The sequence below is a fragment of the Heliangelus exortis genome, chromosome 17 (genome assembly GCF_036169615.1).
Source record: "Heliangelus exortis chromosome 17, bHelExo1.hap1, whole genome shotgun sequence".
In the NCBI taxonomy this organism is placed as follows: domain Eukaryota; kingdom Metazoa; phylum Chordata; class Aves; order Apodiformes; family Trochilidae; genus Heliangelus; species Heliangelus exortis.
The window spans coordinates 4,596,061-4,609,271 of NC_092438.1; the positions used below are offsets into that span (position 1 = coordinate 4,596,061).

Consider the following 13,211-nt stretch of genomic DNA (forward strand, 5'->3'; position numbering starts at 1 on the left):
TAAACCATTCCAAGAAGATTAATACAGCAAATATTCAGTGTATCCGAAGGAGAAAAAAAGGCATAACATAATCTCTTTGGTGTAATTATCTGACTTCTTCTAGTATTTAAATTACACATCTGTTTTCCCCCCATTCTCCTTCAGTTTTCTGTGCAGTATTAGATTTTTAGGCAAGGATTTTTTTGTTCTTATTAGTTTTCTAGATCAAGTTGTTACTCCTTAAACATTAAAAAAAAAAAAAAGATTATGTTACAGGAAAGGGCAAGCACCAAACATTGCCATTTTGAAGGATACAAGTTCTATGCATGGTCTTTGGGATGACTTTATTTAGCCTACTTGATGTTTTCCTCTGAGACTACAAGAAACACAGAGATGTCACTAGGGTGGCTGAATCCCTGGTATGTATTAAAATACAAATATCCCTGAATAAAAGTAAATATGTAAATGTTTTAATTAATCCCGACAAATTTCTGTTTTAGGACCTTCTCCAACTAACATAATGGCAAAGCAGAACAAAGATCTTAATCTCAGTGCTAGTAAAGCTTTTCTCCATTTTCTCAGAAATTTGAATTTTCAGATATAAATTGGTTATATTAAATTTCACCCTAAGTGTTTTCTATTCCTAATTTGATTAATTAATGCTACACATTGAGTACTTATTTATAGTTGTTTGCTTTTCTGGTTTTAAAGCCAGACTCACATCAGAACTGTTTCACTTGAAGGCTGATGGAAGTAAAACTGGAGCAAATTACAGGATTAATGAGATCTTCACACAGTTCATTGCTAAATTTCTGGGTCATTGCTGGGTTTAGTTGGTTTCTGAAATTGGAAAAAATCTGATTAGCTAACTGTAATCTAGAGGAATGTAGGAGATGCGTACTCTGTTTTAAAAAGCAAAATAAATAGTAACCCTTCCAAACCACTAAACAATTTGAACAAGTAATTCTTCAAATGTCAAAGTATTAGTCTACAATCATATCAGGATGTTGTTTAGCATCCTAAAGCTATATTTAAAAACCCACAACAAACAAACAAACAAAGCCACCTGACTTTTTAAAATGCATGTGCTGAACAAACACACTGGAAAATTTTGGAGCAGAGACTCTTTTGCTTTGTTACCATGTAGCATAAGCAGGATGTAGTCTCCTAGCAAGCTCCTGGACACCAGGCAACTTGCAAATAATAAAAAGGCTGCATAAGACCACTGCACCGAGTGGCAGCTCAGTTTTTAATCTGTGGGCTAAAAAATGAGTGGCGTCATTATGGGCCTGATGCATTGTACTTATGGAACAGTACTAGTTTGGCATTAGTAAAATTCCATTTGTTAGTAAGATATTCACTGCTGTGAACACAACGTTGCACAATACGTGGAACAAAGTAATTTTTATGTCTGCATGCTCACGTCCTGCTTGCAGAATGGGTATTTTGCTGTTGCACTTTCTCAAAATCCCTTCTAAGAACTGACATTTTTTTCCTCCCGATTGGCTTGATGTTTGATCAAGTTCAGTCACCTCCGAAATTTATTACTAAACCTGCAGCTAAAATACGTGAGTTATGAGTCCCATCTCGCTTTTATGTGTTTGCACGGCCGAAGTTCGAGGCCGTACCATGAGTTTTTGCTTCGAATTTCTAATTCGTGATATTGCAGCACCTGGATGGAAGCTCTGTGGGACGGGCCCTGGCTACTCACCCCAGCCTCGCCTCAGCGCAGCGGAGATCCCGCCCAGCCCCAGCCTCAGGCGCCCCGGCTGGGTCCTGCTGCCCCCAAGCCCAACACTGGGGCTCGGAGTCAGCCTGGCTCGGCCCTCCCGCCGCCATCCAGGTGCGTCCCGACGGACGAGGAACCTGAAAACGGGCGGCGGTCGCAGCCCTCCAGGGGCGCCGCCTCAGGTGAGAGGTACAGGGCGAGGGGCACTGTAAAGGAGGGGGTTTGGGAGTGGTTTACCTCAGGCCCGGGGTAAGGAATCCCTACGGACACTTTCAGAGCAGCCCAGTCGGGCAGCAGAGAGCAGAACCGCACCGCTCCCTCAGCTCCGAGGGGACGCTGAGGGGTTCGAGTGCCCGGATGCAGCCGCCCCGCCTCCTCCTCGCCCCCCCCCCCCCTCCCACACGTGTGAGCGGCCGCACAGCGCCGGAGCGCGCGGCCTACCCGCCCCCGCCCGCGGGCCAACCGCCGGGGCGCGCGCCCGAGGGCGGTCTCGGCCGCAGAGCTCGCGAGAGGACATGTCCGCGGCGGCGGCGGCGGCAGCGAACGAGGGTGAGGGAGCGGGGGAGCGAGCGGGGGGCGGACGGTGCCGCCGCTCGGCCGGGCGCCTCCAGGCGGGGTCCGCGGGGGAGCGCGCCTCACGTGACGGGCGGCGGGGGGGGCAGCGCCCGGGTAGGGGGGGGCTGTGGGGGCGGCGGCCGCGGAGGGGACGGAGGGCGGAGAGCGGCAGCCGCGGGTCAGTCGGTGCTGCCCGGCCCCGAGGTGGGCTGCGGCACCGCCCCGCCCTGGGGGGCCGCCCGCCTGCCCGCCCGCGCCGGCCAGGGCCGTGAATCGGGAGGTTGAGAAGTGCGGGGTGCGCCCCGCCGGCCTGGTCCCTCGTCTGTCCGCCACGCTGGTGGCGAGGCCGGGATCCGCGGCCTCCCCCCTCCCCGCAGGGCCGGTTTCTGCGGACGTGGTGGTGGCTGCGGCGTCCCCTCAGCCCTGCAGCCTCCGGGGGGGCTCCTCCGCCCCGTAGGTTCGTGCAGGTGGAGTCAGCGGGGCTGTTGCTGCCGCCACCTCGCATCGTGTTCTGGGACGCGTCTCCTCTGGAGCTCTGCCCAGCTCGATTTGCGCTGATAGGTTTTTTCTTGTTCTTTTGCGGTCACGGATTTTTTTAATTTTTATTTATTTTTTTAGTTAGGCTCACAAGGGTGAGGTACGGGGCCTGTGGGTAGAAAGGCATAACTACAGGGCCTGGCCTGCACGCTGCGTGTGTTGAAATGAAAGCATTTCCTTGTTCAAACCAACGGAGTTGAAACCTCCGGCCTCGATCACCCAAATCGTGCAAGTACAGCGTAGGTTCATTTACCTGCTAAAAGAGCAGCAGCCCCTGCAGCAGGGGTGGTCAAAGGGTTTGGTTTGTTATTTGTGAAATACAAAGATTTTAATTGGCACCTCATTAATCAGCTCTGGACGCGGAGTAACGTGGGTCTGCAGCGCTTGCATGTCCAGATCTGTGTCTCAGGTGCGGAGAACTCGGTTTGCACTTTGGAGAGTGACATTGTTGGGAATGGAGGGAACGTGCTGAAGAGCTGTGCTGCAGTGCCCTTCCCCTTTGTCTTTACTCCATTTATACGGGTTTTCTATTGGTTTTTAAACATGCAGTGCAGAAAACTTATGACTTAGTGCAGTCGAGAGAGATCATACTAGAACTTCATGGCTGCAGCAGACGATGCAGCTGAAGCAAACCACAGGATTGGAAGGAAAATTGAATAATCTGTTTAATCTAGATGTAAACATCAGAAGCTTATATTTTGGTGCATATACAAAAACAGCACCGTGAAATTTCATAACCTTGCTGCCAATATGTCAAAAATTCAGACTAACATCTGTCAGCTTTTAAAAAAAAAAACAACCAACCCAGCTTACACTGTGCTGTGAGTACGGCATGTTCTAAAGTTCATGTTTATGGGAAGGTGATTACACTTCTTCTTCACACTACATCTTTCCCTTTGTGATGGAAAAACGCCCAGGTTTTGAGTTAATTGATGTTTTAAAGCTGTCAGCAAAGCCACAGCTGGCATTTTATAAGATTATTTTCTTAATGTTGGACACTTAATCCAATTCCTTCCTGAAGTATTCATTCCTGTGCAATTAGGACAAATTATGACTTCATGGTATAACTTGCATTTAAAACATAACAGTGCTATCTGGTAATCACAGCAGTTATTAAGAAAATAAAAACATATGCAAGGTGGAAATCCTTGATAAGTCATTGGAAGTGCAGAACCACTTTCACATTTTAGCTGGTTTTGGAGAAAGCAGGAAAAATTACTTGGTACAGGTGAACTTTTAGGAGCAGTCATACAGTAACATGAAATCCACCTTAGTATTTACCATTCTGTTATTAAAAGAAAGCTTTAAAGGTGGAGGTTAATACACATATCCAGTCCAATTTAGTGTTTATATATGTGAAAATTTCAATAAATTTGAGCCCTTGCTTGTTAGCCTAGAAATCAAATTAGACAATGGATGAAATTATGAATTTATTTGAAAATGGATAGAGAATTTACTTAGGTGTGGCTTTGGTTTGCTTGTTGTTTGGTTGGGGTTTTTGTTTTTGTTGTGTTTGTTTTTTTTTTAAACAGTATTTAGATTACTGATTATAAATAATTATTGGAAGGAAGAGGGAATACTTTCTGTTTTAGGCCATTTCTTCCTCTTCCTCTTGTGTGTTTCATTTGGGGTTTTTTATGATTAATTTTTAACCCTTTTCACTGATATGTATAAAAACCATAACATCTGGTTCAGCCTGTGAGCATGCAAACATTCAAAAGAAGAAACCTCTTATCTGTAAGGATTCATCCCTCAGAACAAAAGCAACATTGTGTGGCTGAGCAATGTATGGGACCTTTGAGGTGATGCCTATGGGTTAAAAACCAAAACTAGAAAACCTCATTACTGTTGTATGAAAAAGCATTTAGTAAATGCCAGGTTTAAAGGTAACTGCATTTTAAAAAAAAACAAACAAAAACCAAAACCAAAAAACTTTTCTAAATACAGTATGCAGTAGCTTTCTGTTGTCATAATCCTGTGCAAAAATGTATACACATACTCTAAAGTGTACTAGTAAAGGAAATGATGACAGAACAAATATGTTTGAATTGTTGTCATAACAAAAAGCCAAAATGTGATTGTTAACAGTTTCCTTTTCTGTTTCTTTAAAAAGGTTCCTTCGTATTGGAATCTATAGAAAAGCAATATATTTATTTTAGCAAAATAAGTTGTAATTCAGTTGGCACTTAAACTGCCAAGTCTTAAGACATTCCAGCTTTAAGGAGTTAGGTGAACTTCAAAGGGTTAGGACTGGTGTGTATATTGAGTGAAAAGGACTGGGTGATGCACTGTTATTTTTGCCAGAGGCAAAACTATTAGTGTGTTAGATACTGAGTAATAATATGAAAGGTGCTAAAATGAGTTTAGAGCATATTGAAATTAGTTTAAGGATTTTTAACCTACTAAGATATATTAATATCATAAAACTGAAAAAACTGAGAAAGAGCAACTTGTACTCTTAAGGTTTTAGTTTCTGATGTGGAATAGAATTTGCAATTTTTAAAACAAAGAATCCTGTGACATTTTTGTGATTTTTGTTTTTCCTGTCTTTACTTTCTAATTGACCAGAAATGTGCTGAAGCAGACATTATAGAGGAGGCTAGAAATACAAGGTAAGTGCTGTTATCTTAATACAATTAAAATTTTCTAAATAATTTTTTTTTTTATAAAGCTGCTGATTTTTAGTGAGCAGTGTTTTACTTCAAATTGTGCTGGCTTTATATTCCTGTTAAACTGGAAGGTTTTCCAAAAGATTCTTTCTTATACCAATAGGAATTGGAGCATATGTAGTACCTATGTTACATAACCTTAGAGCAAGTTCCTGTGATGTTTTTGCTTTGCCATTTGATATTTTTTCAATCATCTCTTTGAATTTTGACAAATATTCTCTTGCTGATTAAATAATCTTTTCTCTTTTTAAAGGACTGTCATGCTTGCAAACCTTCACAGAATGTCAGACTTATTCTAAATTTTAATAGTTTTGGTACTGGTAGGTAAAACTTTGGCCTATATAGCATTTTGTTTATTTTTAATTATTCTGTGGTGACTCAGACTGGTACCAGCATAGCACCAGAGCCCCTAACAGCACAGCACTCCAAAGTATAATGAGACATAATGTGTTTTTTTGGTTAAATAAATCCAGTTACAGATGAGGAAACTTCTTTCTCAAAGGGAGTAAGTAAGAATGATTGATGGCTGCTGGCAGAATTCTATTTGAGTAGGTATAAGGGAGTCAGGCAGCTTAGTAAAATAAAGATCTTAGGTTATGTCAACTGAAATGTTCTCAGTTTTGGAACTGTGTGCCTCTGATGTTCAGCTGGTACTGAAATGGTGAAAATTCTTATACTGGTCTCATCCTCCCCATCCTTAGTATGGGGGAAAGGGCTTTGTTGGTGGGAGTGGGAGGAGTTGTTTTATTTTCAGAATAACCAAGATAGAGCATCAAGCTTAAATCCCTTGATAATTTCTACTGAGGCTCCTCTAAGATGAAACTGAGCAGTTGGCTCCACCTCCACAGAAAAAGCCAGACACTGCACACAGCTTTGAAGGCTAAGAACAGCTCCTGAGAATGGAAGAACAGCAAGACATACCAAACTTTCTGGATATATACAGAAGGTGGTATGTATCTGGAGCACTGGTGTATTTCAACAAACCCCAGAACCGTAGTGTCATGTAAGAAATTAAGTAACTGGACACACTTAAAGACAGGGACCTTCCTTTAATCTGAAGGCAAGGTGTGTTTTAGGGTTGCATTCAGGCTACATGAAGAAGAGCAGGTTTGATTAGGCCTGGCAAACCAGTTCCCATGTGTCCTGGTTTAGCATATCTGCAACCTGTGTTTCTTACTGTGAATTTTATCTGCTACTTTTTAGCAGCATGCTAAAAAAAAAAAAAAAAAAAAAAAAAAAAAAAAAAAAAAAAAAAGAGAGAGAGATCAACAACTGAAATAAAGCTTCTTTGCACTTCGCAACTCTGAATATTTTATGTTTGCCTCTTTAAATGAAATTATTCTGTGCTGCATTTAGCATAGTGAACCAGTATTCCTGGCATTATTTCTTAAGCGTTTTTATCACCTGAAGTTCGAGACCAAATTTCATAATACTATTTATGGAATAGAACTTTTTCAAACTTCTGTGGTAAAGATTGACAGCTGCTGTAAAACTGCTCTTCAGTGTTGGTGAGGCTGTGTTGAAGCCACGGCCACAAAAATCTTCCATATCCTGAAACTCCAGAACAAATGCTTATTACAGAATTTATTAAATAGTGTTTAGATTACTGTTATTAAATCCAGATGTTGATGTACAGTGTTGCACTTGTGCAATGAACTGAATCTCTGTGATCGTTAACTCACTAGACACTATTTTATATGATTTCATATTTGGGTACTTGGCTAAAGCCATTAATTAAATGTTTGAAAACGGGCTTAAACCTGGGCATGAAGCCAAAAGCAACAAAGTGAGAGAAGTCATCCTTAAGCTCATTTTTGATCTTCACACCAACTAGTGAAACACAAATGAACAAAATGCTAAAAATCAAGACAAAGATACCTGTTTTTCTACCCTTCTCAAACTCTTAAATTTGCAAGATAATTACCCTAATTTATAAGCCTGTAAAGGATAGGCGATTGTATTTTTATTTCTGTGTCTTCTGATGTTGCAAGTCTGCTGATAAGGAACAGTTGCTCAAAACTCAAAAAAATTCTAGATACATTAAAATTAATTTGCCAGTTATTCTTTTTTATAAATGTAAAACATTCACCAGAGAAACTTGTTAAAATAGAATTGAAACTGTTAGTGTATTCAAGTCCAGTTCATACCCAGAAGTGGTTCTTCTGTCTCATGAAGTTTCAAGTTTCTCAATATTTCCTTTACTGGGACATAAAAGTCCATCTAATGACATTCTGTCTAATTACATTGCTGGCACAGTCTTGTTCCCCTTTTTAAAAAATGAAAATGTATTTGGTAAATTTGTGATTCAGCAAAACTTGAAGCAGGCTTTTATAAGAGAAATGGGTTGCAGAAAATTGAACACATGCTCTAAGCTTCTCAACCACATGTTAATAAAGCTTGAGGAAAGTAGCAGTTGTGATTTAGCAGTAAATAAATCTGTGTATGAATGTCATTGTGGTGGATGTATTCCTTGCATCAGTGTTACAGATGCAGCCAATTTCCTGTATAAGTAATCTCTGATAGACTGATGGGTATTCAGTGTATTTATGGCCTAAGTGTTTATATATAAGTGTTACTGAGAGACACCTGATGTCACCGTTAATCTCATGTTTTGTTTTAAACTGCTGCATACCTTGTATGTGTTTTCAGTATTTCTCTGTGTTGTGAACTGGCCATCTTTTTCAGCACATTTCATTCTTGTATGTAAATAACTTTTGAAGTGTGAAAGCAAAGGAGTGTGCCTGTGCTTTTAGAATCTAACCAGGCAGACAAGGGCCTCAAGAGTGTGTGCATTTTGAAAATGGATCTTGCTAAGTGTGCTGAGATGCTACTGAAATTATTGGAATCTTTATGTTCATTATGGTTGGCCTGGGTTTTACCACTTGTGTATTATTTTAGGAGGTTTTGAATGGACTAATAAATCTCTCAACTCTTTTCTAGCTTTTGGTTTTTTTATTATATTGTGTAACTTGGTAGATTATTGTTTCGGATTTTCTCTTCAAAAGTATAATCTTAAAAATATCTTTAAAAATATTATCCTAAAAAATGTGTGCTGCTTGTACAGCTAGACTCTCTAGAAGTACACTTAGTATATTTATAAAGCTTTTGTTAAGTACTTGTAAAGCGAGAATTAGGAAGTAATTTTAAAAATATTTTTGAGGCAGTTTTTGGCACCGTTTAGTAGTGATGTGTCACATTTTCTATTCAAATCACTAATTTTTTTTAATGGCAAAATGCTTCTTCACACATTTTCCTCTCCTAGTTATACTTACGCTTGCTTTGCACCCAACAGAAGGAAATAAATTTTTCTACACTCCTAGTAAGAAAATCCTGAAAATAGATAAATTCAGACTCTCATTTAGTGTCGCTGCTCAGCAGCATTTGCTATGAAACTGAGTGCAAAACTGACAATAAATCTGTGTTTTTGCATGTGAGTTCTCATTTTTAAGTTTTTCAATATTACAAAGTGGGGTTGTTGTAGTAAAATGGCAGAATTTAATTCTTGTACTCAAAAGGAGTAGATGAACTTATACCAATCAATATACTTCTGCAAGCCCTGAAGGAAGCTTTTTCTGGATAGAAATCCAAAACTTAAATACAGTCTGTAACTAGTGAAAGTTTTAATAATACTTGGTATCACTGAATACTGAGGAATTGCTTCAAAAGCAAAGTTGATCAATTAGTAGGTTGGTTGTGTTGAACTTGCTGTTACTTCTTTTAAATTTTCCAATGTTTCTGCAGTTTGGCCTATGTAGTTTAGGTAAATATTAAGAACGATCACAACACCATCATGCAACAGTGTGCAAAGTTACAGGAATGACTGGAAACATTACCATTTTCTAGTTAATGTATTATACACTGTAATTACATTTTGAGTTTCTGTACAGTAGAAGGATTTAATATTCAGTTTATGAGGGTAGTGCTTACTTACCATGTTCCTAGCACATACATAATAAAAGAGAATTTATTATACAGTCTTTATGATGTCTGAATTTGGATGGATTATTTACAGTAATGCTTCTTTACACTAATCTCAAATAATACAGCAGCACAGGAATACTTCCACTTGATAAAGGGCTTACTGAGCAAAGGTTGTCAGTTTCTGCAAAATGTAAACCATCTTTATGGTTATAGGAATTATCTTCTGAAGCAAATCAAGGTTTATATAATTCACTCTGCATCTCTAGACAGTCTTAAACTTTCTTTGCTTCTATGAATAACAGTGTAATTGGCATTTTCTTCTGGAATCAGATCAGCATGGTGAGGCAAACTGTTCTGGCTGAGGGAGATGTGGTTAATGACTTGCTCCTTCCTCTGCCAGATGTTCCACCCTTCCTCAGTTCTACCAGTTTAACCATTTGATTGCTCTTTTTACCAGCTCTTTAACCAGCAAAATGTCTGATACCAAAGCAGCACAGAGCTGGGAAAACAGAAAGGTGGAATCTCTGGGAAAGGATGGAATACAGATGGTCACAACCTATTTCAGCCTGTAGTTCATCTTCCTCTGCCCCGAATGAGTTCTGAGCAGGAGCAAAGGTGGGCAATAAGTAGAGGAATTAGAAATCTGAAATGGAGGATGAGCAGAACACTAGAAGGTACTTGTGTACCATTCTTTCCTTCTCTGCAGACTAAACCAGATTGCTAGTTAGCTGGAAGCTCTTGAAGCTATGTTCTAAATTACTACTTCTCAATAACTTGAAACAGCAATGAGGCCTGAAGTTAGTCCAGAAGATAGAGTTCCATAGCATCTCTTTGATCTGTCTGGATTCTTGACAACTCTTTTGAAAGCCTAAGCCACATTTTATGCTGTCTGGCTGAGTAACATGGTCAAGAGAAGAAAAGATATATTATATTAAGGAAGGATGATATACTGAGCATTTTTGCCAGATAAAGTGGAAGCTGAGAGGAGAAGTGATTTAGTGATTATGTGGAGAACAGAAAGATCCTACATGATTCAGGAAGAACTGAGAAGGAAAGCAGGTATTGAAATAACGTGGGGAAACACTGAACTGTGATCTGATGCCAAAACCCAAATAATTAAAATAAGGTGAGAGAAACCCAGGATATAGTAATTTTATATGATCAGATAATATATTGTTTTCATCACATTATCTGTAGTTTTCCAACAAGGTTTCCAGTATAATTTTGAAGTATTTTTTTCAAAAGTATTTTTAATGATGTTCAAGGAATGTATCTTCAAGGAAGAAGTGATGTTGATCAGATTTTTTGGCCTTTTTTTTACTGATTTATTAATAATTAAATACACTGTGTGTTTTAGTGTTAGTCAGTGTATCTAACCAAAGTGTTTTGAAACATACTTATCTCTCAAATTACATTTGATAACTGTTAAAGGATGGAAATCTTTTGTGTATCAGAAGGATAAAGCAACTCTATTTTCTCTTTCTGCTGAAAACAAAAAATGTCTACTATACAATTGATATTAAAACTACTAGGTGAGAGAGAAATTATATCTTGAAGTATTTTTAGGCTCATGACTTTGTAAATTGACTGTGTTTCTAGTTTTGATGTGTTAATGAAAAGAAATGTTCAGTTATAGTTTTTTCTTAGCATTATGCTAAGGATAATGGGAAAATATATTAAAAATATTTCAACCTGTGTTATAAGGATTTTTTTGGGCTTACTGAAGGTCATGAAGCTTACTTCACATTTGAAGTACATTTTCAGCTGAAAGAACCATTCAACCACGTAACTTACATGAAGATGATACATGTTGTCTTTTGGTGGAGCCTCTTATTCCACCCTAGCAGAAATTTTTGCCTGCTCGGGATTGTTCTCCTAAACCACTTCAGTTCAGGTTAGCCAAGTGATAAAACCTCACTCTTGTTCAAACTCAAGAAGTGGATTGAGCTCTCTGTGGATAATGAGCACCCATGGCAACAGATGACCCAACAGTGCGGACAGGATAATCATAACCAGGAATTTGGTAATAAGAATCTTCTGAGACTGATAATCTTGTCAGCCAGCACAAGTGGACTTGTTGGTTCTAACAGAAATGCCTTGTGTTTAGTCAGTATGCCATCAAGATTTAATTAGTCACTAACTATAGTTTAACTTTTTAAAACATTTTAAATTGAACTCTAGTGGTGACAAGTGTTATATATTGAGTTAAGGCATAACCTTTAGTGAGAGCTGGGTTTTTGTCATAAGAAGGCAGTGTTGCACAGGAGCTTTCTGTATTAGGATAGCAGACCTTGTCAATGGTGTCTCTTTTATATTCAGAAATATTCTGTTCTTAAAAGTGGGGGCTGGGGAGGGCTGTTACAGACGGGTTTTTTATATAAATCATACCAGTGTGAAAACTGTTATGTGTGTTATTACTTTCATTAGAAATTTCTAAATGTTATTTTCCTTAAAGATGGCCCTTGCAAAGAATTAGTGTCAACTGAGTGAAGGAGGTACTTGGTTGCAGTCAGGCTTCCTCATTTGTAAGTCTACACATGTTAAATTTCTATCTTTGAATACAAGAGATCTGTTTTTCTATGTTTATTAACTTTGCATTGAATGGTTCTTGACATTAAGTATTTCCAAAGGCCATTATGTTTCTCTCTTGATCTGCTTATTCTTGGTTACTGCCATTTCTGCATAAACAGAGGACTTTTTTCTCCTTTATAATTGAGGGAGATGAGAATAATGATTGTTTTGTAAGTGGAAGGTTAAATGGATTTTTATTTTCCAGTTACAGTTGTATTAAGAGAAATTCCCAAGAAATACAGAATTTAGATGTGTTACAGCTGTTGACTGTAGCAGTTTGTCCAGAAATCTACTGTAAACAATTTTATGGTTGCCATCTATCTCTTATTTATTTATTTTTGTAGGGAATGAAATAACGGAACACAATGGTTCAACAGATAAGACTCCTTTGAAAGTGGCCTTAAGCAACATAAACTCTTCTGACCCTAAGATTCTGCCCTAGTAGTCTTTAGTTAACTTCACTATGGAAAATGGAATTCAAGTTCATTTTAGCTTTGGAGATCGTGAGAAATTGGTTCTAAAAGCACTGAGGGCATGGACTGTGGATTATAGCATTAAGCTGTTTAGAACATTAAGAGTTTTCAGGCACCATACTAATAACATATTTTTCTGGGTATTTTAGAATATGGGTGTTGATCTGGGGCTTAAACTTGCTTAAACAAGTTTATAATCTTGGCTCTGCAATTATAAAGTCACAGTAAGTGATACTTCTTCCTGTGGCCTCCTTACCCTGTTTACCAAGAGGATTATTTGCCTTGCTAGGAGAAGTGTTCCCGATTTGAGAAGTAAAAGTTTGGCTTTTGTTTAGTAAAGGTGTTTTGTCTTTAACAAAATAATGTAGTTTTCTGTTAAAGTCATAATGTTATGTTTTGATGTATCTTATACTTCCAGTGTTTAGGAAACTAGGGGTTTTGTGGTCTGAGGGGTTTTTTACTTGAAAGTCTGTGTTTAAATGCATGGAATTTAACATTCCTCAGTATGTATCCTTATTGTGTTGGTAAAAAATCTCCATTTAATTCTTGTGAAGATAATGCAAATCTATTACAGCTGATGTAATTGCATTCACATTCCAACCTTTTGTCACTTTTGTATAAAAAATTAAGTCACTTAATAACAGTGCAGGCTATAAGCAGTTGAGCAGGGGTTCACCATTACCAAATGTAACGTGACACTGCTTCCAGGTAAGGTGTAATAACTTTAACCCCACTACATCTGTAGGTGTAACTGACAGAAAGTGTCAGCTGAAGACT

The 13,211-nt window shown here is 38.7% G+C and overlaps 1 protein-coding gene across 4 annotated transcripts in view; it reads left to right on the top strand.

Annotated features, from left to right (window-relative positions):
* The first annotated feature begins 1,800 nt into the window (after positions 1-1,800).
* Positions 1,801-13,211, top strand: part of MRTFB (myocardin related transcription factor B) — a 69,680-nt gene continuing 58,269 nt past the window's right edge. For 3 of the 4 annotated variants that reach the window (XM_071761502.1, XM_071761504.1, XM_071761503.1), the window contains exons 1-2: positions 2,127-2,257; positions 5,369-5,412. The gene's annotated coding sequence lies outside the window, so the exon portion shown is untranslated. Of the gene's footprint in view, positions 1,823-2,126; positions 2,258-5,368; positions 5,413-13,211 lie in introns of those variants that run through there. The other variant, XM_071761505.1, reaches the window with a different exon arrangement.